General features: G+C 36.3%; 1 protein-coding gene and 1 non-coding gene across 8 annotated transcripts in view; one reads left to right on the plus strand and one right to left on the minus strand.

Moving 5' to 3' along the window:
• CDK19 (cyclin dependent kinase 19) overlaps positions 1 to 25,634 on the minus strand; it is a 166,828-nt gene that overhangs the window by 78,649 nt on the left and 62,545 nt on the right. The gene's annotated exons all lie outside the window — the stretch shown is intronic.
• Positions 10,263 to 10,335, plus strand: TRNAW-CCA (transfer RNA tryptophan (anticodon CCA)). The gene has a single exon. It is a non-coding gene; the product is annotated as a tRNA-Trp (tRNA).

Genomic DNA, 25,634 nt, shown 5'->3' on the forward strand with positions numbered 1-25,634 from the left:
TTTCTATCATCCCAAAAGAAATCCCCTACCCATTAAGCAGTTACTCCCCACTCCTCCCTCATCCCAGCCCCTAGTAGCCATTAACCTGCTTTCTGCCTCTATGGATTTGCCCACTCTGGACATTTCATAAAATGGAATCATATAATATGTGGCTTTTTGTGTCTGGCTTCCTTCACTTAATGTTATTAAGGTTCACCTATATTGCAGCAAGTATCAATACTTCATTCCTTCTCACAGGTGAATATTCAATATACATATAAACCACATTTTGTTTATCCATTCATCAGCTGGTAGATTGTGAGCTGTTTCCACATTTTGGCTATTATGAGTAATGCTATTATAAACATTTGTGTACAAGTTTTTGTTTGAACACCTGTTTTCAGTTCTCTTGGGGATATATGTAGAAGTGGAATTGCTGGGTTGTATGGTGATTCTAGATTTAACTTTTTGAAGAACCACCAAAATATTTTTCACAGCATCTACACTATTTTACATTCCCACAAGCAGTGTATGAGGGTTCCAACCTCCTCATCTTCACCAACAGTCATTATTTTCCTTTTATTATTATTATTGTTGCTATCATTCTAGTGAATGTGAAATGGCATCTCACTGCGGCTTTGATTTCACAATATCTAACTTATCTAATAGTAGCTTACTAAGTGAGAGTCAACATTATGTTACTAGGACTGAACCTGTGCCCTAGAGCCCACGTGTTGCAACTACTGAGCCCGCGTGCTGCAACTACTGAAGCCGGCGTGCCTAGAGCCCATGCTCCTCAACAAGAGAAGCCACCGCACTGAGAAGCCCAAGCACTGCAATGAGTAGCCCCTGCAACAAAGACCCAAAACACAGCCAAAAGAATAAAAAATAAAATAAAAATAAATTTAAAAAATAAATAAAACAACTAAGATAAAAAAAAAAAACCCATTATGTTAGTAGGTTAACAGGGTCAAAATTAACTTGGTCATTTAAACTCAGGCAACATTTTTTGAACATTCTTATATACAAGGCACTGTGTAAGCTTTAAGTACTTAATTAATTAAAAGTCTAATGAATCTTTAATGTCTTTACAATGGTGCTGTCATTCATTTTGTGTGTTCAGCTCCTTGGCAAAAATTTTATTTAAATGATCATCAAATCTCTGAACCTTGAAATGTCACGCAGTCTGCTTTTCACAGCATTTTTATATGATTAAGTAATAGACCAAAAACAATGGAACATCTTTCTTTCATAAGAATAATTTTAAAGTATTTTTGGATTGTAAATATTTCTATTTTCGCATCCTAAAATAGTTGGCACTACGCAGTGACATTCTTCATGAACAAAAGCACATTACATTTATTAAGAGAGCATACATTTTCTCTATGGAAGGAAGCGTAACAATGCTGATTGTGTTTTTAATCCATGGGGACCATTAAGTGGAGTTACATAAATAATACTGTAATTTCTCTTCTGAGCTTGGGATAGGCAGATAATGAAAAATACACATAAGGTAATTAATTTACAGATGTAAAATTTCCTTAATTCCACATCCAACACTTAACTTTTAAGAATTTTTTAAAAATATAAACAATACTAAAGTAAATTTGTGATTACAAATTTACCAACATATTATTTTTATCAGAGTATTTAACATATTATACCATAGAATTAATAAGCACTCTGTGTATAAAAAAAAAAAAGCAAGCCATAAAACTCATACTTCATCTACTTATAAAAAGTATCCATCACTGGACCACTTATGAGTTCAAGCACTTTATCAAACTTTAATTTGAAAATCATGACAAAGAAGAATATCTAATGAATGACATGGGAACAGTGTGCACTATGTGATCCAAGGTAACACTGGTGCCGAGGATTCAGGAACCACACTGTGAGAAACATCACCTGACATGGCAAACAGTCTTCCTACAGAAAGATTCATTTAAAGAAGTATCAAATAATCTTTCTAGAATATTTAGTCAGACATGCCTAGGATAATAGCAGGCTTTGACAGACTCCTCGAGTTAAACAGAAAACAGGGGCTCAGGTGTATCACTTCACAAAAGCTACGCATTTCTCAGAACAGCACTTTAAATCCTTTGGTGGAATAAAGCAGACAGTCAATCAATCAGTAAGATATTTAGAGCTCTGCACATATTAGACACTTCAACTAACATTTACAATAGCACTCTGGAAATTTGAGATAGAGAACTAAATCTTGTTTCAAAAGTCTTTGATTCCATTAGAAAATAACTGTTGTTTTCAAGACTCTTATTTTTTGATTCTTCCTGTTGAACACATTTTAAATGGTGAATGTGAAGATTACCAGGTGCCAGGAAGAAAGAGAAAAACTGAATCAGAGCCAAAAGAATGAGCTGATATGAAAAGCCCACAGGGATTTGAGACCTAGATACAGGCTGTAAAAGCTGGGGTTCTAAATTCCCACTCAAAAATAGAAGATGATGTCTTAGGTGTATAAGTCTGAGGCACTGGAAGGAGCCTCCTCCACAAGCCCAGAGCCTAGGAAGAACAACAGTGAGAAGTTGGTGAAAAGAGGACTAGAAAAACTCTATCCACTAGCCTGGCAAAGCAGTAAGAAGTTTGCTGTATGTCCTGAGCCTTGTGTTGTACAGTATACACAGTGTAGAACACATCAAAGGCAAAGAGAAACCTTAAAATCAGAGAGAAAACAGATTACCTAGAAAGGCAAGACTATTACACTGACAGCAGACATCACATCAGCAGTAACCAAGGCCAGAGGACCATGCAGAAATCTTCAAAGTGCTGAAAAACTAACTTCTAATTCTATATCCAGCTAAATTCTATTTCAAAAGTGAGGACAAAATAGACACCTTGGGTCAAAGACTAAAAAAAAAAAATTGTCGTTAAACAAGCCCTTGATGAAAAAAACACTAAAAATATACCTCAATAAAGTGTGCACACAAAAGAAGCATTATGTAAGTAAATCTAAACAAGCCTGACTGTAAAGAAACTAAAAATATACAAAGGGGGGTGGGGGGGAATGGTTAAATTTTTTAAAAAGGTAGAACTAAAATAATAGAAACAACAGGAGGGAGAGAGTTGAGTTAAAGAGTTCTAAAGTCCTTGTACTACTTGGAGGAAGCTGGAGAAACTTGAGAATTTAAGTCAAATATGTATCTAAAAATGCAAGAGTAATTATAATCACCAAATTAGAAAGAATATAAGTTATTTCCAAATAAGAAGTTTAGAAAAAAAGGAAATAAGGAAAACTCAATCCATACTTCAGAAGTCAGAAAAGAAAGGGGAAAAAATCAAAGCATGGGACATAGAAAACATGAGAATAAGACAGAAATAAATCTAAATATACAAATAAGCATATTATGTAAACAGATTAAATTCTCTCAACTCAAAAAGGATCCTTAGATTAGAAAGGATATTAAATTTAAAAGAATTAAAAATAATTCCACTTTAAAATTTTTGAATCAGTATATATTGTACACCTGAAATTTATATAATATTGTACATCAACTATACCTCAATAAAATTTTTTAAAATTATAATCCCACAAAAATCAGTTTCAATTAGAAGAGTGTTACTGTTTTTCAGGAATAAAGAGCTAGAATAGTAAGCAGAATTGTTTTTTAACATGCCAGTGGTTTTAACAATTCGACAGATAACAAGCGTTCCAAAAATCCTGATTCATGAAGCTATGTCGCACCAAATGGAATCAGAATTCCCCAGTGCTTTGAGACTTGTTCTTTGGAGAATCAATGAACTTCTCTGAAATAGAAAACAACCTTATATTCCACTACCATTTCTCAAAAGAAGCTCTTGACAAGGCAGCAATTCAAGGCCCTGACCGGGATAAAGTGTGACTTTCAAGATACCGGACAAGACTTCTTTCAGGATCTTTGGCAGAGTCTCTGATGCTAATGTAAAAGCAATGATTCACAGAGACCTATGGAGCATCTTCCTTCACCAAAACAGCAAAACCAGATGTGTTACCAGGTACTCCATCAGCTTTGATGGCAAGCCACTTTTCACTGTTTTATCTCTCAATGGTCTTTCCATTTTCCAAAATGAGTTCACAAAACAAGAATTCTTGATGGCATCAGCACGCACTTAAAGGACAAAAAAGAGAAACTAGCTTCATTAAGTATCATCAGAATTCATTCGGTTACATACTGAAAGAAAATAGTGTACTGCTGAGTCTTTTAAAACCTTGTTTGAGGGACTACGAGGAAAAAATGTCCATGATTCTAGAAGAGGCACTCACTGTTCAGCTCCTGTTCACAAACCATCCAGAGTTCAGAGAGCTTCACCCAGGGCTCTCCAATCTTACTGCTACTTTAGCTTACAAGATTTTGTAAGATAAGGCTTTTGTGTTGGGGCAAATACAAATTTAGGTAAGGTTTCAGCCTTTTCAAATTAAGCCACCTTCTTCTCAAAACAATTTCACACTGTCCAGTAAGTTTTCTATTGGGCAGACATAGGGGCCTCTTCGGCTTCCGGCTTCCGTTAGCAAGAACCTTGCCAGACTGAAAGAAAAAGCACAGCTCTGTATCCCTGCACCCTCAATCTTTTAAGAGTAAGACCAAAAGACATGTAAGTTTTGTCCTACTTTCTTTTCTTTTCTTTTTATTTATTGTAGGTTTTTTTTCCATTTAAACTAGACCTTCATAAATACAGATAACATAGTAAATTTTCATTGATTCTTATCAATGTAAAACTGTTCAATACAGTCTCCTACACACAGCAGCAATGAAAGCTGCAGGTAAGCTAAATGGATACACTAATGATCCATGAACCCTGTACTTGTAGAAAGTAAGGGAAGGGAAAAAATTACCTAAACAGTTTTGACTTTTAAGGGGAAGAAAAGCTTTAAAAAGGCAATTTTCAAAGCAATAAAAAATAAATTTTTTAAAACCATTTTTTCTTTTTAATTGTTTTCAACCTTCAGTTCACAAACTCCTGAAGTCCTAAACTCCATTCATTGATACAGGTAAGGAATTCCTGATCTCTTATCTTTAAAGTCATAAAATATGGATTTGAAACTAAAAGAAATACTGGCAAGTACTGCACTTGACTATTGTGGCAGAATGTATTTTCCAAAGATGGCCACGACAGTATCTCTGGTACTACGTGCTCTTCTAGAACTTGTCACTCTCCCAGAAAGAGGTGACATCTATCTGGGTGGGCATATGACTCACTTATAACCACCAATGCAGTGAGTGAAAGTGACAATGCATCGCTTTTGAGGCCATCATGTCTCGCAGAAGCAAGGCCGCTGTGGTCAATAGTCCTAGCCTCTTCAAGTTCTCCCAGCCCAGGTGCCAGACATGGTGTTGAACACGTCTTCAAACTATCAAATAATTATTCAAATTATTCCAGCCCAGGACTTCCCTGGCAGTCCAATGGTTAAAACTCCACGCTTCCACTGCAGGGGAGGCGGGTTCCATCCCTGGTTTGGAAATAAGATCCCAGATGACTCACAGCCAAAAAAACCAAAAAACAACAACAAAAATTATTCCAGCCCCCAGCAGTTGATCTCAGTCAAGTCTTCCCAACTGAAACCCAAGCCATCATACACCTGAGAAACCCATCCCTACTTTGCCCTGTGGGGGTCCCCAACTCACAGAATCCATGTACATAATAAAAGGGGTTTTTATGCCACTAAGTTCTGGAATGGGTGTTAAGTAGCAATACTAACTGGAATAGTTATCTCAGGGGGCAAAGTTAATCCCATTTCTAACATGGTGTGTTTTTTAGCCTAAACAAAGTTAGTCTCCCTACATTCCTTCAAAAGACTGACAAAATTAAATGCGATAAAATTATATATGGGCTTTCTCTTGGGTCTACCACGAAAATTTTTAAATAATTAAATCAAATTTATACTAGCAACTCCTGATTTTCACAATGGCCACTAAAGATCTGTTATACTCTTTTTTTTATACCCCCTCCCTTTTTTTTTTTGGCCACACTGCATGGCTTGCAGGATCTTAGTTCCCCGACCAGGGATTGAACCCATGCTCTCAGCAGTGAAAGCACTGAGTCCTAACCACTGGACCACCAAGGGATTTCCTATACTTCAACTCTTAAATAAGTCCCACAGAAATTATATGAACAAAGTCATGGCCACTGGCTCATATGCTAGCTAAATTGCTCATATAAATTGTGATATTTTCCCCTGCTGAGTATTAGAAAAATATTATCTTCCCATTATTTAGAGATAATGATTAACAAAGTTCAATAACTCCTAATATGTCTTTTATATGTAGTCAACATTTGATGGTAATCATTTATTGCAAAAGCTAAGAGACTGGAAAATATACATTCTAAACAAAACAGTTTTAAAAACAAATAATATAAAACTAGCCATTATAAATGCAACAAAGTACATGAAATCTTACTAAAGTGCAATCACTGACCCAAGGCAACAGAAACTGGTTCTGAAATAACCTCTCTAGCACTATTATTCAGAAGATCCCTTTTATCTATTCCAGTATCTGGAAAGAAATAAGAAAAAACACATATCAGCAAAACAAGTACATAACCTTGTGAGAGGTGAAAATGTATGACTGCCCACTGCCCACTGATCCTCCAAGGGACACCAAGGATGGGTTGCCTACCACCCCTTCCTCACCAATTCTTAGTGTAATGGTTCTCATTCTAGCTGGAAACATTCTGGAGCAGAGGAGTGATACAATCATATTTATAGTTTAAGAATATTAATTCAGTGGCTATGTTTAGGATAGGGCAGTAGAGAGGCAAGAACAGAAAAGAATACTACTGCTACAGCTTAGGCACAAAGAGATGACACAGGTTTAGACAAAGGCAGTAAAAATAAAATTGGAAAAGCTAAAGATGAAACACTTTTTGAGCAAAAAATTAGTAAGATTTGAAAATCATGTTGGGTAAATCTTGAACTATTACATAAAAGACTCCTTTCAAATAGATTAGAGAAGACATATAGCTAGATGTTTCATTTTTGGTTTCTCTGCCTGAATTAAATATGAAACTATCCAGCAACATCAGGAAATATTAATATACAGGCATCTAGCTGGAAAATGAAATATACACAATCACCTAGAATTCTAAACTATACAGAGATGAGGATGGGATCAGCCAGTGGAGTCTTTGAAAATGACACTGTGAATATAGAGATGAAGAGAGCCAAGTAAGCAAACGCAAAGGGTCTTGACAAAAGCATTCAAAAGAGTTAAATCTCCAGCTGATATCCATCCACTAAGTAAACTATGTTAGGACAGAATTATTGCTGTCTGTGTCTTTTCACTATTGTATCTCCAGCCTCTGGAATTTATTGAAAGAGCCAGTAATTAAAGTACATTAAATATAATCTCCATAAAATATACTCTATGATAGCCTCAAAGGATTTTTTATGGATCCGTAGCTTTCAAAAACAGCAAGAGAATGGAAATGAAAGAGAATGGTAGCCAAACTAGAATATATAGAATTAGTTTGTGCTTTTAGAATACTGAAAAAGCCAAAAAGTCTTGAGTTAATAGAAATTAAACCAAATTTAGAAGGAGAAAACTAAAAGTAAACAGAGGAGGAAAACATGGAATAAGTTTAATTATAAGTATAATGTTTTTCCCAAACCCTCTTGAAAAAATAATGAATTAAATGCTGAGATGAAACTGAATATTACTAAAGACTAATAGTATTGTAATAGTGATGGTAAGAAGCAGCTTAAAATAGATTAGGGTTAGGGTTATTTAAATGTAAAAAGATTTAAAATATCTTGACACTGATTTTTACAAAATTGATAGACCAAATAAATAAATAATTAATAAATAAATAAATCAGAGGGACAGACCCTGAACAAGACCCACCCTGCAGCCTAAGAGGTTAGAACGTCATTATAAGGGTATTATGGGCTTGCTCTAACAGTCTCATAAGCAGCCTATAAACTTCTGGATACAGGTATTATATTTAAATAAAACAAGAATTACTTAACTGAAATTTGGCAGGATTTAAATTTTTTATTTAAACTGTTCAAGTCTAATTATGAGGGAAAAAATATTGACAATACAAATTCAAAAACGAACTTTTACATAAGCAAGAAACTCACTGGGAAGCTCACTTTACATCAATGTGTAAAATCCTTTGTTACAGTCTGCTTAAAAGGCTTTTTAAAAAATAAAAGTTATGTTCTGTTGGCTTGATTTTATAAATAAACTCTTTCAGAAAGCATTTCTCTTTCTCAACCCAACTTGTAAAAGATGTAGTATTTGCCATAAGAAATCGGTAGGGTGTTGCTATGGGAACAATATTTTAATATCATTTTAAAACACCAGTAGCGGGGCTTCCTAGGTGGCGCAGTGGTTAAGAATCCGCCTGCCAATGCAGAGGACGTGGGTTCGATCCCTGCTCCAGGAAGATCCCACATGCCGCGGAGCAACTAAGCCTGTGTGCCAAAAAATAATAATAATAATAATAAAATATATTTAAAAAAAAAAACAAACACCAGTAGCTTCAAAGAACAATGAGGTAAAGAAAAGAGAGGGGGGAAAAGATAATTCTAATATTTCACAATACAACCATTATAATCATGCTGCGACAGAGCTTCACACGCTTCTTTCATTCTGTACTTTAGAGGGAAAGTATTAGGAGATACTTCAGGAGCTAACAGGAGAGTATTAGCAAGGGCAAATTAATACCAGCTGTTTTTGAGGAAGAATAAATAGATGTGATGAGGTTCTTCTCAAGAGTTAAAGAAAAGAAAGGATTCTGATGTGAGTGAGGCACTGTCCCCACTCATAATCCTGGAAAGCCCTTAGAATCAAAATTAATGTCTTCTTTCAACTCAAGCCTGGAGAAAATGGGGAAGAGGGAATCAATTAAAAGAGGTAAGGCCTCAAAATGTTCCATACTTAATTACAGATACCTAATTTTTTTCCCTTAAACCTTATCTTAATTGGGTAATTTAGAAAAATACTTTAAACTGGTGGCTAAAGTTTATCTGTAATAATAAACGACTATATTTTTGTTTACAGCAAATACACCATACTTGGGTGGGAAAGAAGAGCACTAACTATTTCCAAAATGAACCTTACCTACAGAGAATTGGGCTCTTCAGACCCCAGGGTCAGACACAGATTTAGGAGAAAAAAGTCCACTGATTATGGTCCTTTTGCTATAAAGCAGAGAAGATTTACTTCTAGGTTCTGAAGAGTGACAAATGGAATATATGGAAGGGTTCATAACAATATCAATTTGTATCTGCATAATTTCATAAAGTCTACAAGGTACTCTCATATAAATTAAATTGAATGCCATTTTTTTTACTTAAAATATCAAGCTGCAAAAGATAACCACTGCATATCTGAACAGTATTAAAAACTATATTATAGGTCAACAATATAATATGGAGTTTAAATAATATGAACTGTTTAATAATTAGGAAAAGCAAAACCATATAAGATAGAATTATGTTATTTAAGAAAACTTCTCATGAGGGATATCAAAACACGTTATAAAAGTCAAATTAGGTACAAAAGATTCTTGGTGGAGCTGTGACAAGTACTAAATTGTTCTATAAAAGTAAATAACCACCCAGACCTTTGCCATTCCCTTCTGACCCACTGACTACCTTTTTTTCCCACTTATTGTTATAATGCTTTCCTCTCCCCTCCTCACTACTCATCCTTTAAAGCCCACCTTAACTATTTTCTTATCTATGAAACTTTGAGAACACCTGTCCAAAGTGGTCTCACTCCACTTACTGTACTATTCTTTCAGAATGTATTCATTCACATCATTGTAGTACTAATTACATTTGAAAATTTGTCTCAGCCACCCAGCCAACAAACAAGCTCTGTGAGGGAAAGAACCATATAATTTGTACAATCTATTGTACAATCACCTTCACCATCCAGATCATCACTGTCTCCTCTCTCTCCTCCTCCTCTTAGATGTCTCTAGGCATCTCAAACTCAACGTGTTAGAAAAATCCATTCCCTCCCCTCTCCAACCTAGCTCTCTTCTAGGATTCCCCTCTCAAAAAGAGCCATCACAATCTATTAGCTGCTAGAGCCAGAGAAATCTAGAAATTCTTGCCACCTACCTCTTCCTCACTGCCCACATGCAACTCATCAATTTCTATCAGTTTGACCTCAGAAATACCTCTCAAATTTTTTCCACTTCTTTCTATCTCCCCTAGGCTGGACTTCTGCAATAATTTTCTAACTACCCTCCCTATATCTTCTTCCTCATCTCCACTCTCATCTATTGACACTAGATGAGAGTAGTAATTTAAAAAAACAAATCTGGGGACTTCCCTGGTGGTCCAGTGGGTAAGACTCCATGCTCCCAATGCAGGGAGCCTGGGTTCGATTCCCAGTCAGGGAACTAGATCCTGTATGCCGCAACTAAAGATTCCGCATGCCGCAATGAAGATCCCGTGTGCTGCAACGAAAACCTAGCACAGCCAAATAAATAAATAAATATTTTTTAAACAAACAAACAAATCTGATCATGCCCCAAATCTTTCACATAGCCTACACAGTTCCAAGTGCTGGCCCTGTTAAGGAAGCTTTCTCTCTTGGGTCATTTTCATCCTCACTTGTCAATTCCAGGCACACTGGCATCCTCTGTACTCTCAAATGTGCCATGCTACCTCATGCTTGTACACAATGTTCCCTCTACTCTGCCTAGTCAGTGCTTACTCATCCTTCAAATCCCTGCACAAGCATTACTTCCTTGGGGAAATCCTCCTTGATGCCCTACTGCAGTTGACATTCTCTTGTTATTCTGCCATGTGCTTTCCCTTAGCTCTTGCCAAATTGTGCAAATACTTGTTTGTGTAAACATTTGTTTATTAACTATCTTCCCCAACAGGGCCTAGCACATAGAATAGCCAAAATACACTTACTAAATGAATAATAATGATAGAATCAAATATTTAATGAACCCTATACACTAGACACTACACTAAATCTTTCCACACATTAGCTCATTTGATCTCCCAAATCCCTATTAGATAAATAATACTATTATCCCTATCTTTACAGATGAAGAGATTAGTAATTTATCCAAGATCACAGGGCCATTAAGTATTAAGAGCTAGGACAGGAACCTCAATCTCTCAAATACAAAAACTCATCCTATTTACCATTAGCTGAATTTGCCTCCCTCAAACCATTGCCTACAGGATTAAATAAATATTTGTTGATTATTTTAAATGTCTACTCAGACTAAGCAGATAGATATTAAGATACTTTTACACTAAGATAAAGAGTAATGGCAAAAAATATTTAACCAGAGTTTCTTTTAATTTGGAGATATTAATCCACTGGGTTAACCCACATAGCAGGGTTACTAACTGGGTCCCAGAAATAAAGAGGTGGTTGTCCTGGAACTAAATAGCCAGGGAAACAGGCTTCTGTTGATGTGGAGCAGGGCTCTGTGCTAGTATAACATGAGCTCTGCTATGGGTAACTATGCTGCTATTTCTGACTTCATTAGGAGTCAACAACCAAATCCAAGGTCCCTTCATAGGATTTACTATACCCCAATTAATTGGGGATTAGGGAAGAATCTTAATGAATTCTCAAAATGTTTTTCTATATTCAGCTTAACCTGGCTAACTTACCAAAGGAGGAAGCAATTATAGTTGTTTTACTTCCTGGCAAACCTAGTCAACCCAAAGACAGTACAAGGAAGCCCAAGTATACCCATAATGGGATGGATAGAGAACTTAATTTGAGTTTGTCAATAATCTACTAATATGAAATTTGTAAGAAATCTTTCAAAAAGAAGTTAGAGCTGAGTATCAGAAGATGTTTAAACAAGAAGAGAGTTCATACTTGTAAAACAAGTTCTAATTAAGCTTTCTTAAATATCTGATTTTATTAACCGAATTATGGGTACAAATAAGCCCATAATAAAGCTGTCTCATACATGCAGACAGTCAGGATGTAGGGATAAATCACTTTCAAAGATAACTGACAAAGAAACACTACTAAGTGAACTCAATAGATTAGAATATTTCCCCTAGATTCCAGCCAACTGCTATTTAATAATTCGCTTACATTTATAGTTAAATTTCTTCCAATTCGGAGACACTCTGAGCCTTACTACTCAAAGTGACAACTTTGGACCAGGAGCATAAGAATTCTTTGAGATTGTTGGATGTTCAGAATATCAGGTTCCACCCTAAGCCTACTGAATGAGAATCTGCATTTTAACAGGATCCCCAGGTAATACGTAGGCCCATAAAGTTTGAGAATCTCTGGATTATACAATAACCAGCTGTGATAATGTTGGAGACAGCTAATATAAAAAGAATATAGGATAACCGATTCACTTTGCTGTATACCTGAAACTAACACAACATTCTAAATCAACTATAAGCCAATAAAAATTAAAAAAAAAAAGAATATAGGAAAATGCATAAAGGCAGAAAGCAGATTACTGGTGGCCAGGGGCTGAGGGGAAGGGGGAAAAGGAAATGACTGCTACTGGGTACAAAGTTTCTTTCTGGGGTGATAAAAATGTTCTAGAATTAGACAGTAGTGACCATTGCACAACTGTGTGAACCAATGAATTGTACACTATAAAAAGATGAATTTTATGGTATATGAATTATATCTCAATTTTTAGAAAAGAGTATAAAAGCACTGGCCCCTTTGAAGACTTCCATGAAGGAGTCTAAAACTGCTTATTTCAATACCTTATGGTTGGCTGGTTTCAATACTAATGGTTGGCTATTAAAATTAAATATGGAGAGTTGCAATGAAAACCAGTCTCAAATAAAATCACCCAACTTTCTCTTTCCTATTTGTGTAAATTATCCAATGTTCAGTAGTTGTACTGTGCATAGGCTATGAATGGCAAATCATCTAGCTCTTCATAAAGAGAAAACAGAAGGGGTAATGAATAGCTTGAACAGAAAGAAATATACAATAATTATATTGTAATAATTCCTTGAAATTTTACAGTATTCTATTTATTATAATATTACTATTATATGATTTCCTATATCTTTCCCAAAACAATTAAGCAATCAAGTCTGTGAAATTCGGTTCACCATCTTTACCTAACGACCCTTTCCTGCCCAACTATGCTCTTTTGTTCAGTAAATTGTGCCATCATCTACCTAGCTGATCAAGAGAGAAACACTGTGGTCAATCTTACCTTCTCTCTCATTCACCATCACTAAATGTCTCCTTCCTCCAACCCCTCTGTTACAATCTAATACAAACTACCATCATCTTTCATTTTGGCTTCAGCAGAAACTTTGTAACAGGTGTTCCTACATCCATTCTTGCACCTCTCCAATCCACTCAGAAGGCAAAGATGTTCCTAAAATTCAAACTTAATAAACCTGCAATGGCTTCCTGATGTTCTTAGGATAATCCTTGGTAATTTACAAAGTCATTCAAGTTGGCTCCAGGCTAACACTAACATTTCTACTCCCAACACTTCCCCTCAAGCCAACCATATTAGACTGCTCTCATTGCTTTGATGCACCAAGCTCTCTAGTTTTTATTTTGTATTTTTTATACCACTAGTGCTTTATTAAGGTAAAATTTATATACAGTAAAATGCATAAAACTTAAGTGATTAGCTTGAATTTTGACAAACTCACACATGAAGACAGAACATTTCCATCATCCCTTTAAATTCCTATGTGCCCCTTTGCACTCAACCCTTCCCCCAACTCCAGGAAACTATTCTGATTTTATCACAGTAGAGATTTCTGTTGTTCTTGAATTTCATGTAAATGAGATCATGCCCATATGTATTCTTTTGAGTCTGGCTTCTTTTGCTCAACTTAATGTTTGTAAGATTCATCCATGTCAGTGAGTGTATCTGTCTTCTTTTTTAGAGTTGAGTAGTAATTTTTCCTATAGGTATACCATAAATTGTTTATCCATTCTATTGATGGGCGTTTGGATTGTTTCCTCTTTGGGGTTATTATGAATAAAGCTGCTATGAACATTCTTTACAAGTTTTCTGTGGGTATATGCATTAATTTTTCTTGGATATATATACAAAGAAATGGAATTGCTGAGTCATACAACAGGTGTGTGTATAAATTCATCAGAAACAGCCAAACTTTTTACCAAAGTAGCTGTACCATTTTATGCTTCCACCAGCACCAGTTACACCATACCCTTACCAACAATGGTGTAATCAGTGTTCTTAATTTTAGCCATTCTAGTGGATGTACAGTATTTTTAAATTTAGTTTAATTTTGTATTAAAATAATATATTTATACTGTTAAAAAAATAACATAGCAGAGATTATACAGTAACTCCCCTACATACAAACAAGCTCCATTCAGAGAGCACATTCGTAAGCCCGATTTGTTCATAAGTCCAACAAAGTTAGCCTAGGTACCCAACTAACACAATTGGCTATATAGTGCTATACTCTAATAGGTTTATAATACTTTTCACACAAATAATACATAAAAAACAAACACAAAATATAAAACATTTTTAATATTACAATACAGTACCTTGAGGAGTACAGTAGTATAGTACAACAGCCCGCATACAGGGGAGGGCATTGAGTGAAGAGGCAAGAAGAGTTACTGACTGGAGGAGGGAGAAGAGGTGGGAGATGGTAAAGCTGAAAGACCATCAGCAATAGGAGACGGAGGGCAAGCTGCAATTTCACTCATGCCTGACATTGATGGCACAGGTTCTGGTTCCTTGCTGGAACCAGATGCACGTTCGTATCTTTGATAGTTCACAACTTGAAGGTTCATATGTAGGGGACTTACTGTAATTAAATAATCCTCTGGTCCATCCTTCCCTTCCCTGTCTACAGCTACTTTATTTTTTTTTTAATTTATTTATTTTATTGGTTGCATTGGGTCTTCGCTGCTGCACATGGGCTTTTCTCTAGTTGCAACAAGCAGGGGCTACTCTTCGCTGTGCACGGGCTTCTCATTGTGGTGGCTTCTCTTGCTGCGGAACACAGGCTCTAGGCACATGGGCTCCAGTAGATGCAGCATGTGGGCTCAGTAGCTGCAGCATGTGGGCTCAGTAGCTGCGGCTCACCGGGCTCTAGAGTGCAGTCTCAGTAGTTGTGGTGCACAGGCTTAGTTGCTCTGAGGCATGTGGGATCTTCCTGGGCCAGGGATCAAACACATGTCCCCTGCATTGGCAGGTGGATTCTTAACCACTGCGCCACCAGGGAAGTCCCTATACAGCTACTTTACTGTTTTTGGTTCCTCTGATTATGTCATATCTCTAAGTATTGGGTTAGCCAAAAGGTTAGTTTGGTTTTTTCTGTAAGATAGCTCTAGTAGCACTTAGTTGTCTTTAACTTCATTCAAAACAATTTTGTTAGACTGTATTGTGACAGCTCTCATATCAGTGTGCATTTTTTTAAAAACTTATCAAAATTGGTGAATTTTTGCATAGCCATTCTAATATTGAAGATGGAAGAAAAAAAGCACTGTTTTCAGCACATTATGCTTTATTATTTCAAGAAAGGTAAAACACAACTGAAAGGCAAAAAAAGATTTGTGCAGTGTATGGAGAAGGTGCTGTGACTGATTGAATGTGTCAAACGTGGTTTGCGAAGCTTTGTGCTAGAGATTTCTCACTGGACATTGCTCCATGATCAGGTAAACTAGTTGAACTTGATAGTGATTGAGACATTAATTGAGAGCAATCAACGTTATACCCTGCAGGAGACAGCTGACATACTCAAAATATCCAAATTAAGTGTTGAAAATCATTTGCACCAGTTTCGTTATGTTAATCACTTTGATGTTTGGGTTCCACCATGTAAGTGAAAGAAACCTTCTTGACCATATTTCCGCATGCGATTCTCTACTTAAATGTGACAAACGTTCCATTTTTAAAACATTGTGACAGGAGATACTGTACAATGATGTGGAATGGAAGAGATCGTGGGGCAAGCAAAATGAACCAGCACCAACCACATCAAAGGTCAATCTTCACCCAAAGAAGGTGATGTTGTGTTTATGGTGAGATTGGAAGGGAGTCCTCTATTATGAGCTCCTTCCAGAAAACCAAACAATTAATTCCAACGAGTACTGCCCCCAATTAGACTAACTGAAAGCAGCACTCGATGAAAAGCGTCCAGAATTAGTCAACAGAAAACGCATAATTTTCCATCAGGATAACGCAAGACCACATGTTTCTTTGATGACCAGGCAAAAACTGTCACAGCTTGGCTGGGAAGTTCTGATTCATCCACCGTATTCACCAGACATTGCACCTTCAGATTTCCATTTATTTTGGTCTTTACAAAATTCTCTTCGTGGAAAAAATTTCAGCTCCCTGGAAGACTGTAAAAGGTACCTGGAATAGTTCTTTGCTCAAAAAGATAAAAAGTTTTGGGAACACAGAAATATCAAGTTGCCTGAAAAATGGCAGAAGATAGTGGAACAAAGGGTGAATACATTGTTCAATAAAGTTCTTGGTGAAAATATAAAAAGGGTCTTTTATTTTTACTTAAAAACCGAAGGAATTAGGACTTCCCTGGTGGCGCAGTGGTTAAGACTCCGAGCTCCCAATGCAGGAGGCCTGGGTTCGATCCCTGGTCAGGGAACTAGATCCCACATACATGCTGCAACTAAGGAACCCACGTGCCACAACTAAGACCTGGAGCAGCCAAATAAATTAATTAATTAAATAAAATAAAAAAGAAGGAACTTTTTGGCCAACCCAATATTTATATCACTATTCTTGACTTACCAACTTCAAACATTATTGATTTTCTGATATAATAGATGAAACTATAGCTCATTCACCACCACCCCCATTTCCATCTTCCCTATCTTCTTATACTCAAATGATCATTTTCAGTTCATCTATAGTTTACTTTAAAAATTATTAACATCAATTTTCTGTTTCAACTTTGGACAATGTCTCTATTATTCACACATTAGTGAGGGTAATCTTAGCTGCTGCAGTAAATAAACCCCAAATTTCAGTTGCTTAACACAACAGTAATTTACATACTGTTGCTGTAATAACTAAATAATTCGGTAAGCTTGAAAGGACTTAAAACAGCACACTCCTCCATAGTTGTTCACAAAGCTAAGAGCACCCATGCTCTCTCTCTCACTTCTGGGCCTTCCTACATGTGTGTCCTCAGGCTACATACCCTTCCCCACTTCCTTCCTTCTCCTTCACCCAGCCAGCTATTTGTCTTTCAAATCTGTACTACCTCAAAATGCCCAAGGAGCCCTCCCAGACTCCAAAGTATGAGCTAGCTGCTCCTCTAGCACTCTTGTGCTTATCTCTTGTCTTGGCCTCGATTACATAATGTTGAAATTGGTGTTTTCTTATCTGTACCCCTCCAAAACTATAAACTTCTTGAGGGAAAAATTTTGTTCACTACTGTATCCTTAGCATTTAACACAAAACCTGGATTATAATAGATACTCAAATATTTGATGAAAAATCAACTTCTTTGAATAATTATTCATATAAATATTATTTCCACCAGTTATTCATTAAATCACACACGGTGATGAGAATCAGAATGGATCCAAAATTTCAGATAACGAAAACAGTTCACAAAGTTTAATATTATATTTCAAATAATAATTTGCCCAAACAGAAAGTTTAAAATCTTCTAGTACTGAAAAAACTTCATCAGCCTTTAATTGTTGTTAATATTGTTAAATGACAAATTCAAATAAACTATTGCATTTATTCAATAATTTATTAAGAGCCCACTTTGTTCCAAGCACAGTACTAAACAGATTCCAAGGTTTCAAGAGTGAATATATCAGACAGAATCTCTGACCTAAATTTTATGAAGGCAGAGTGAATCGACACTAAAAACACTTTTTAAATGCTAATATATGAACAACAACAAAAAACCCACAACAATGAGAATCTCAATTCCATAAAGCCCACTGGATTGTTAATTTTTTAGAGAAAAATGAAAGCATTTCAAATTGAGCAGTTTTTTAAATTGAGCAATTTTTTACGTAATAAAAAAATCTCCTTGTGCTTCTGGGGAAATTCTGCATATGAACCCATCAGAGTAGGAACCTACATACCACGCATAACTGAATAGATAGGAAGACAGTCCCAGATAACAAGAAAAACAGATAACACAAGTACAGACATTCTTTGTGGATTCACAAACAGCTACAGTCATGGAACAGACCTACTTTTGGCAAATGGTAGAATTCACAGAAAATATGCAAGACACAAGGAAGAAACAAGAAGAGAAACAACAAATAGGACAACCAACTAGAGAAAAAAAAGTGAAATGAAAAATCCAATGACGAGATACAAATATTACTTACTGTATCTACGTTTTATCAGTTTATCTCATTCCCATTATAATAATATATAATACACTATAACTGCCCATTATAATAAAATACAGTTACCTGCTTTTGAACTATAAGCTTCATCCTTTGAAAATGCAGTCTATTAACTCTAGTTTGTATCTCTTAAAGTGCTACTTCATCTTGACTTTGCACTGTTCTGACTGGTTTTTGTTTGTTCTTTAAGTCAAAGATCTATATTAAAAATGTGAACAGCTTTTATATCACCAGGAGAAGTCATCTAAGGCCAAAGTAAGAGAACAGCAGTATGTGAGACTCTGTCATAATGGTAATCCACTGGTACCTGAAGTAACTAAACTCCTTTTCCCAAATAATCTAAATTCTTTGTTATAATGTGTTATTGTACCAAAATCCTAGTTATGGGCTTTCCCTGTTTGTGGTCCCTATCACTTTAGACTTCCCTGTCCACTAGCTCTCTCCACCGACGCAAGATGGCCCCCATTCCTCGCTTTCCTGGTTACTACCTGAAACCCTACCAGCTGCCTCTCAGATCCCGCAGCCTGCCTTAACTCCCTCATTATCTACTCCCTACTCTTTTTCTTCCAGGTAAAGACCTACCTCCCAATCCCCACCGCATGGATAATACAATTTCCATTCCATATTTCTGGCTGCCATAAAACCATCTATCCTCTGACACTATGGCTCATCTCCCCCAATCCCTACTCTAGTTTCTAATGCCTTGAACCTCTGGACCAGTGACCTGGACCTGAAAAGCCTGTTCCCATTTAAAAAATTATGACAAGGAAGATGTATCCTGGCATGTTAGATTTTAATTCTGAATGTGTTCTCCATAGAAACAATGTTATAAGTAGTCCTCAAGTACTATAGCACTAGAGTACCATAACTCAATTACCCATAGGTCAAACAGGTTTTGGTGGGGGAGATCGATAACCTGGACATCACATATATCAATGTTTCCTGAGGGAAAAGGCATTTCATATTCCAAACAATGGACTTAAAAAGCCTGCCACCTTCGTGAAAATACTGCTCTGTATTCTCTCAGCAAGCAACACTATGTGTTCCAAAGAGTAGTGATTGCTATCTGTTAACTGACTGATATATTTGAGGTGGTGGCACAAATGTATCTGCTGCTAAAGTACATTTCAAATATAATTTAGCATTCAGAGACCACCACAAAGTGACTGCATTTTTAGAAGACATTTACCAGCTCCCTATTTATTATTACTGATCTAAGCTAAGGGCACCCACAATTTACTTTTCCATCACACTAACAAATTCAACTTAAGAGAAAAGAGGAAAGCTAACCTTCACGGGGAACTGATTATGAGCCAAAAGGTTTACATGCTTTATCCTTACTACACTTCTGTGAAATTAGATACTATTAATCTAACTTTAGACATGAAGAAACTAAGGTTAATCAGAAATATCAGAAATCAGATATGTTGATAGTTGGTTTATATGATAATTTTTATTAGGCAAAAAAAAAAAGATTGCATAGACTGAGAAAGATGTTTAATTTCAAATCCAGATAAATCGGAGTAAGTAGTCTGAAAGACGCACTAGAAATAAAAGTGGAAATTACCAATTAATTAATTTTTTTGAAGTGAAAATTGCCATATTTTAACCCAAGAACTTCGATGCAGTATGTACCACCAACACATATGCAAAGGTTAGACTCTCTCCTCTCACATGCAACTCCTCCCTCCTAAGAACTTATATGATTCTTGAATATATTTGGAAAGAAGTGCTTTGTCAAAACATTTCATGAGATTTAGTTGGTATTCTGGTTATAGGGTGAAGCCGAGAATGACCTGGAACATCAGCAAGTTCAGAGGCTTGAGGATTCTGAGAATCTGGGCAACCTGTGGACTGCTGCATGGCCTGCTTTCTTGGCACTGCCAGCCCTGAAAGCAAATCAGATACAACCTGATTCCCACTGAAAACAGCTTCATTTCTATAGCTACCTAGAAAACGAGTCCTGTACTTGCCCAAGATATGGAGGAATAACAGTGAAGTCCAGATACAACCTCAAGTTTATCTGATACCAAAGTCCATATTCTCTCCCACTTTACTATCTGAAACCTAAGGCATATTTCTTTAAAATAAATACTTTGTTTTCCCACTTCAGTCTCTTATTTTGAATCTAGAATACCAAGCTTATATTAACTTTTATAATTTAATATCTTCTATAATAATAAACTTTAAAAATTAAATGTATAGATGCTTAAAAATAATTTACTTTGACCACAGTGAAAACAATTTTAACTAAGAATTATGTCTTCGGACGTCCCAGGTGGCGCAGTGGTTAAGAATCCGCCTGCCAATGCAGGGGACGTGGGTTCAATCTCGGGTCCGGGAGGATTCCACATGCCACAGAGCAACTAAGTCCGTGTGCCACAACTGCTGAGCCTGCACTCTAGAGCCCACGAGCCACAACAATTAAGCCTGTGTGCTGCAGCTACCGAGGCCTGCACACCTACAGCCCATGCTCCGCAACGAGAAGCCATCACACTGAGAAGCCCATGCACCACAGCTAAGAGTAGCCCCTGCTCACCGCAACTAGAGAAAGCCCACGTGCAGCAATGAAGACCCAATGAGGCCAACAATAAAAATAAATAAATTTTAAAAAATTATGTTTTCTTAGAGTTTAAATATGAAAAAGTTATTATCAATAATAATAATAATAATACAACCATTGACAGTGCATTTGTTTTCAGGTTCTGAGCTAAGTCCTTTGCATACCATTATCAGATTTATTTTCAGTCCCTTATTCTGCATTATATCACCCCCATAATTTTGCTTCAATATTAATCAAGACAAAAATAAACACTAAAAACAGGGAATTAATAGCCAATTAAATCTAATCTAATCTAATTAGAGCAAGAATATGAAATTGATCATTTTAATATTTTTTGGAGAACTGAAATAACTCCACTGATTTACTGAGTAGGGAGGAATACTGACACAGCAGAAAGTCAACTGCTCAATGATAACCCAATTCTTTGCAAAGAGAAAGGAGTTGCAGCAAGGCACTACTTCCAACCACTATTCTATTCCCTAGAGTTGGAGAAGAGAGAGAAGTGGGGGAGTTTGCAGTTACATCTGTGATTAGTGTTACCACACCAGTCCATCTTCCTTCACAGTACACACACACATACAAATACACAAACACAAGAAACTGGTGAGCAAAACCAGTATTATCTCTTCTCAAACTGTTCCTTCTCACATTTGTCATCTTTATACAAAGCCCCAGAAACTTATATGGCCGACCTCTTTTCTACCACTGGCAACAATAGGTATTTCAATCTGCTTCTGAGAATACAAACATTGGTTACTTAGTTTTCTCAGAGGAAACATAAAGCAACTTGAAATATACCCCAAAAGGTGCATGCATACACGTGTACACACACACACACACACACACACACACACGCACATGAGTAATAATAGTGACTTTTAAAGACTCATGACCTACCATCTTACAGTCAAGTAGACAGATACACCAAAGGACTGGAGAATCTATCTGCTGGCTGACTCCTTTTACTCGCCCCCTTGTACCTTTTCTGCTTTTGACAGGATTTCTTTTCCATCCTATGATGGTTCCTCTCTGTGATAACCCTATAGCCATCTCCCAGATTCAACCTAAAACAATCCCAAACCCTATTTCCCGACTCATACAAGACTTCATTTTTCATTACAAGTTAGCAAGAATATATCTATTTAAATGCCAAAGAAACTAAATATATTATGCTCATGAGAAAAGTAATAACTATCACTATCCAATGCAAGGGGGAAAAAACACATTTTAAAGAAGAAAAAAATTCTATTCTGAGTCTTCAATCCCAAAAGTAAACTTCTGTTTCTTTCTAAGGAGAACACAAGGACCACACCAAAGAAGATTTTGCTACAAGACAATTTCATACATGATTAGTTTAGTTCTAGTCTCCCAAATCATGCAAACTTTTTATGAAAATAATTATTACAGATCATGATAAAAGTCTACTGAAAAAAGAAAACTTTTAAACCTCTAGTATTTTTCACAAAAATCTCAATACTGTATTTTGATTTTGTTCCTTGCATAGAAAGGATAAATTACCTCAATCACAGATTTATTTTTAAAAATCTATACTCTTACAAAGTTGGACACATATTTAAGGGAAAATCTGCACTTAATGCAATATAAAAGCAAATTGAGATACAGTTAATCTTACTGAGAATAAACATTTCTCAACTTTCAATTCATGAAATTTAACAAAATAGTTTTAAGGTTGATAAAAATAAATACATTAGTAGGAATTAGAGTCTTGCTCATAGACATTTTAAAGTTCTCAAGGAACCCACAACAAACACATTTTATCATTTCCATTTCATAAATTTAAAAAAAAACAAGGGCTAATTCCTTGAAGATAAGCGAAAGTTCCAAACATTCCACTTAAGTTTACATAGAGGCCTGCTATACCACCATGGTGGTAAGAGAGGGGAAAAAAATAGTAATAAATAATAAATAATGTTTTAATTGCCACTCCACTCTGCCTGCTGCTCTGTGTTATGCAGAAAAACTGCAAATGACAATCCATTACAACTGATCCCAACTGTCGCCATGGGAGCATCAACGCTGGGATGCTGGCAGATACATACACTGGACAAAACGGAGCAGAGGGCTTCTCAGCAACGCAAGGCAAAACTAAGGAAGACAGCAATCTGACGTGAAATCAGGTTTTCTCTATTTCTCTTCCCTCCTCAACCTATGTCCTCCATCCTACTTTCCTTGACTAATTTTCCTTTCAGTCTGCCTTCACTTTCTTTGGGACATCTCAATTTTCTGAAGAGTACTCAGGCGTTATATCTTATAATCTTTCTTATATCCCACAGAACTAGCACAATTATTATTTTGATAGTTAAAAATTTACCTTTGTATTACCCCAGATGAAATTACATTTTATAAAAAATTAATGGGCTCTTCACTCTTATGGGAAAAAAATCCTCTGTATTTTTGCAAAGAAAAAAAGTCTAGAAGACTTTACACAAAATATTAATAGTGACTCTTTCTAAGTGTTAGTGTAATAGATGCTCTTAACATGCTTTTTCCACATTGTCTGAGAATTTTATAATAAACATATTTGAATTTCATAACCAGAAAACAAATTAATGGGACCTGAATTAATGGTGTTTACCACATTTCCAGCCTAGCAACCTCATGATTACACAGGCCACAAAGGTAAAGAAAACTTTACATTAGAACTCCCCTGTAATTTCAGACTAAAAAGGCTCATGTTCACATGTTCCTAGTATGTTCATCACCCAGAATTATTCCTTGTTATGGTGTATTGTAAACTGTAAAGCACTGAAAAGATATGGGGTTATAATTCACCTGTGATCAGTAAGGTTCAAATTAAATTAAAATGTGATACGACTTTATTAGTGACACTTGTGGTAGTAACGCATCTTAGTTCTTAAATTTCTTTCCATTCTGTACACATTCTTCCAAGTTCACTCCATGGTTATAAGTTCTTTGACTTTTTTTCTCATCATCCAACCCTGCTGTCAGAAGGTATCCTGTAGTCACAGTCCCATCGTTTTAGAGTAATGAGTGAAATGTTCTTAATTTTCTCCAAATCAAAAGCCTCTTACCTATGTGCCTCTATCTGAACGAGAAAATGCCAGGAGGTAGGTAATATTATCGCATATAGAAGGAAAAAAGCAAAGAACAAGTTCTATCTGCTTTTTTCATTTATGATGTTGTCTACATTCTCCCCAACCTATCAGTCCCTCCTAACCTCTCTGATTCTCAACCACCTTACATTTTTTGTCCTATGGCACAAATCAAAAAAACTCCAATTCACCCTTCTTACACTGGGCTTATAATGAAGAAAACAATACAGTCGTGGAGACTGGTGCCATGACTGGTCTCCTACTTTAGGTGGACTATAACACTCTTATAACCTTTGACTAGCAAATTTTCACAGAGCCTTCATCAGTAACTTAAAACACTCACCACATAACATTCACATACACAAAATCATCATCGCCCTAGCAAACTGACATATGTGGACACCATCCTTTCTTCTGTTGCTGTAGTTTCAGAGGATAAACTAGCTATTTCACTTCATATCCAAGGCCAATCTCTCCAGCTGTGCCTGTGATCCACTGATTCTTACAACTTCCTCTTTCACAGACCCTTGATCCACTAATAATCCCATATGCCTTTATTGATTTTCCCCCAAATTTACTGAGGTATAAATGCATACCATTTTTCAGTTTTATTATAGATACAAACCCATGAAACCATCATGACAATGACAATGATGAAAGACTTACACCATCTCCAAGAGACTCCTCATGCTCCTTTGTAATACATCCCTGTTTCTACTCCCATCCTCACACAGTCACTGATCTACTGTCCATCACTACAGATTCGTTTTCATTTTCTAGAATTTTCTATAAATGGAGCTGGGTAGTAAAGACTGTAACCAAGCCGACATGCAAAGCTGTGGGTATGTCCAGGAAACATCTGAAGCAACTCTAATCTCACACCTCTTAATGCCATACAAGCAGGACTTAAAAGGTTAAGCAGAGTTTCATTAAATGAGACACCACTACACACCTATTAGAATGGCTAAATCCAGAACACTGACAACAACAATTATGGGTGAGGATGTGGAGCAATAGGAACTCTCGTCCGTTGGTAGTGGGAATGCAAAATGGTACAGCCTCTTTGGAAGACAGTTTGGTGGTTTCTTATAAAACTATACATACTCTTACCATGCAGTCCAGCAATTGTGCTCCTTGATATTTACCCAAAGGAAATGAAAAGTTATGTCCATACAAAAGCCTACACACAATGTTTACAGCAGCTTTAGTCACAACTGCCAAAACATGGAAGCAACTAAGATGTACTTTAGTAGATGAACGTGTAAACACACTGTAATATGTCCAGATGATGGAATGTTATTTAGCACTAAAAAGAAATGAGCTATCAAGCCATGAAATATATGGAAGAATCTTAAATGCATATTACTAAGTGAAAGAAGCCAATCTCAAAAGGCTACGTACTGTATGGTTCCATCTACGTGACATTCTGGAAAAGGCAAAACTATGTAAACAGTAAAAAGATCTGTGATTACCAGGGGTGGCGGGGAGGGATGGCTTTAGGATGAATAGATGGGGGCACAGAGGATTCTTAGGGCAGTGGAACTACTCTGTATGATACCATAATGGTGGATACATGTCATTAGACATTTGTCTAAACCCATAAAATATATAACACCAAGAGTGAACCCTAATGTAAACTATGGTGTTTGGGTGTCAACGCTGAACCTATATCAGTTACAACAAATGTACTACTCTGGTGGAGATGTTGATAATGGGTTAGGCTACGTATGTGTG

The sequence above is a fragment of the Hippopotamus amphibius genome, chromosome 6 (genome assembly GCF_030028045.1).
Source record: "Hippopotamus amphibius kiboko isolate mHipAmp2 chromosome 6, mHipAmp2.hap2, whole genome shotgun sequence".
NCBI classification, from domain to species: Eukaryota; Metazoa; Chordata; class Mammalia; order Artiodactyla; family Hippopotamidae; genus Hippopotamus; species Hippopotamus amphibius.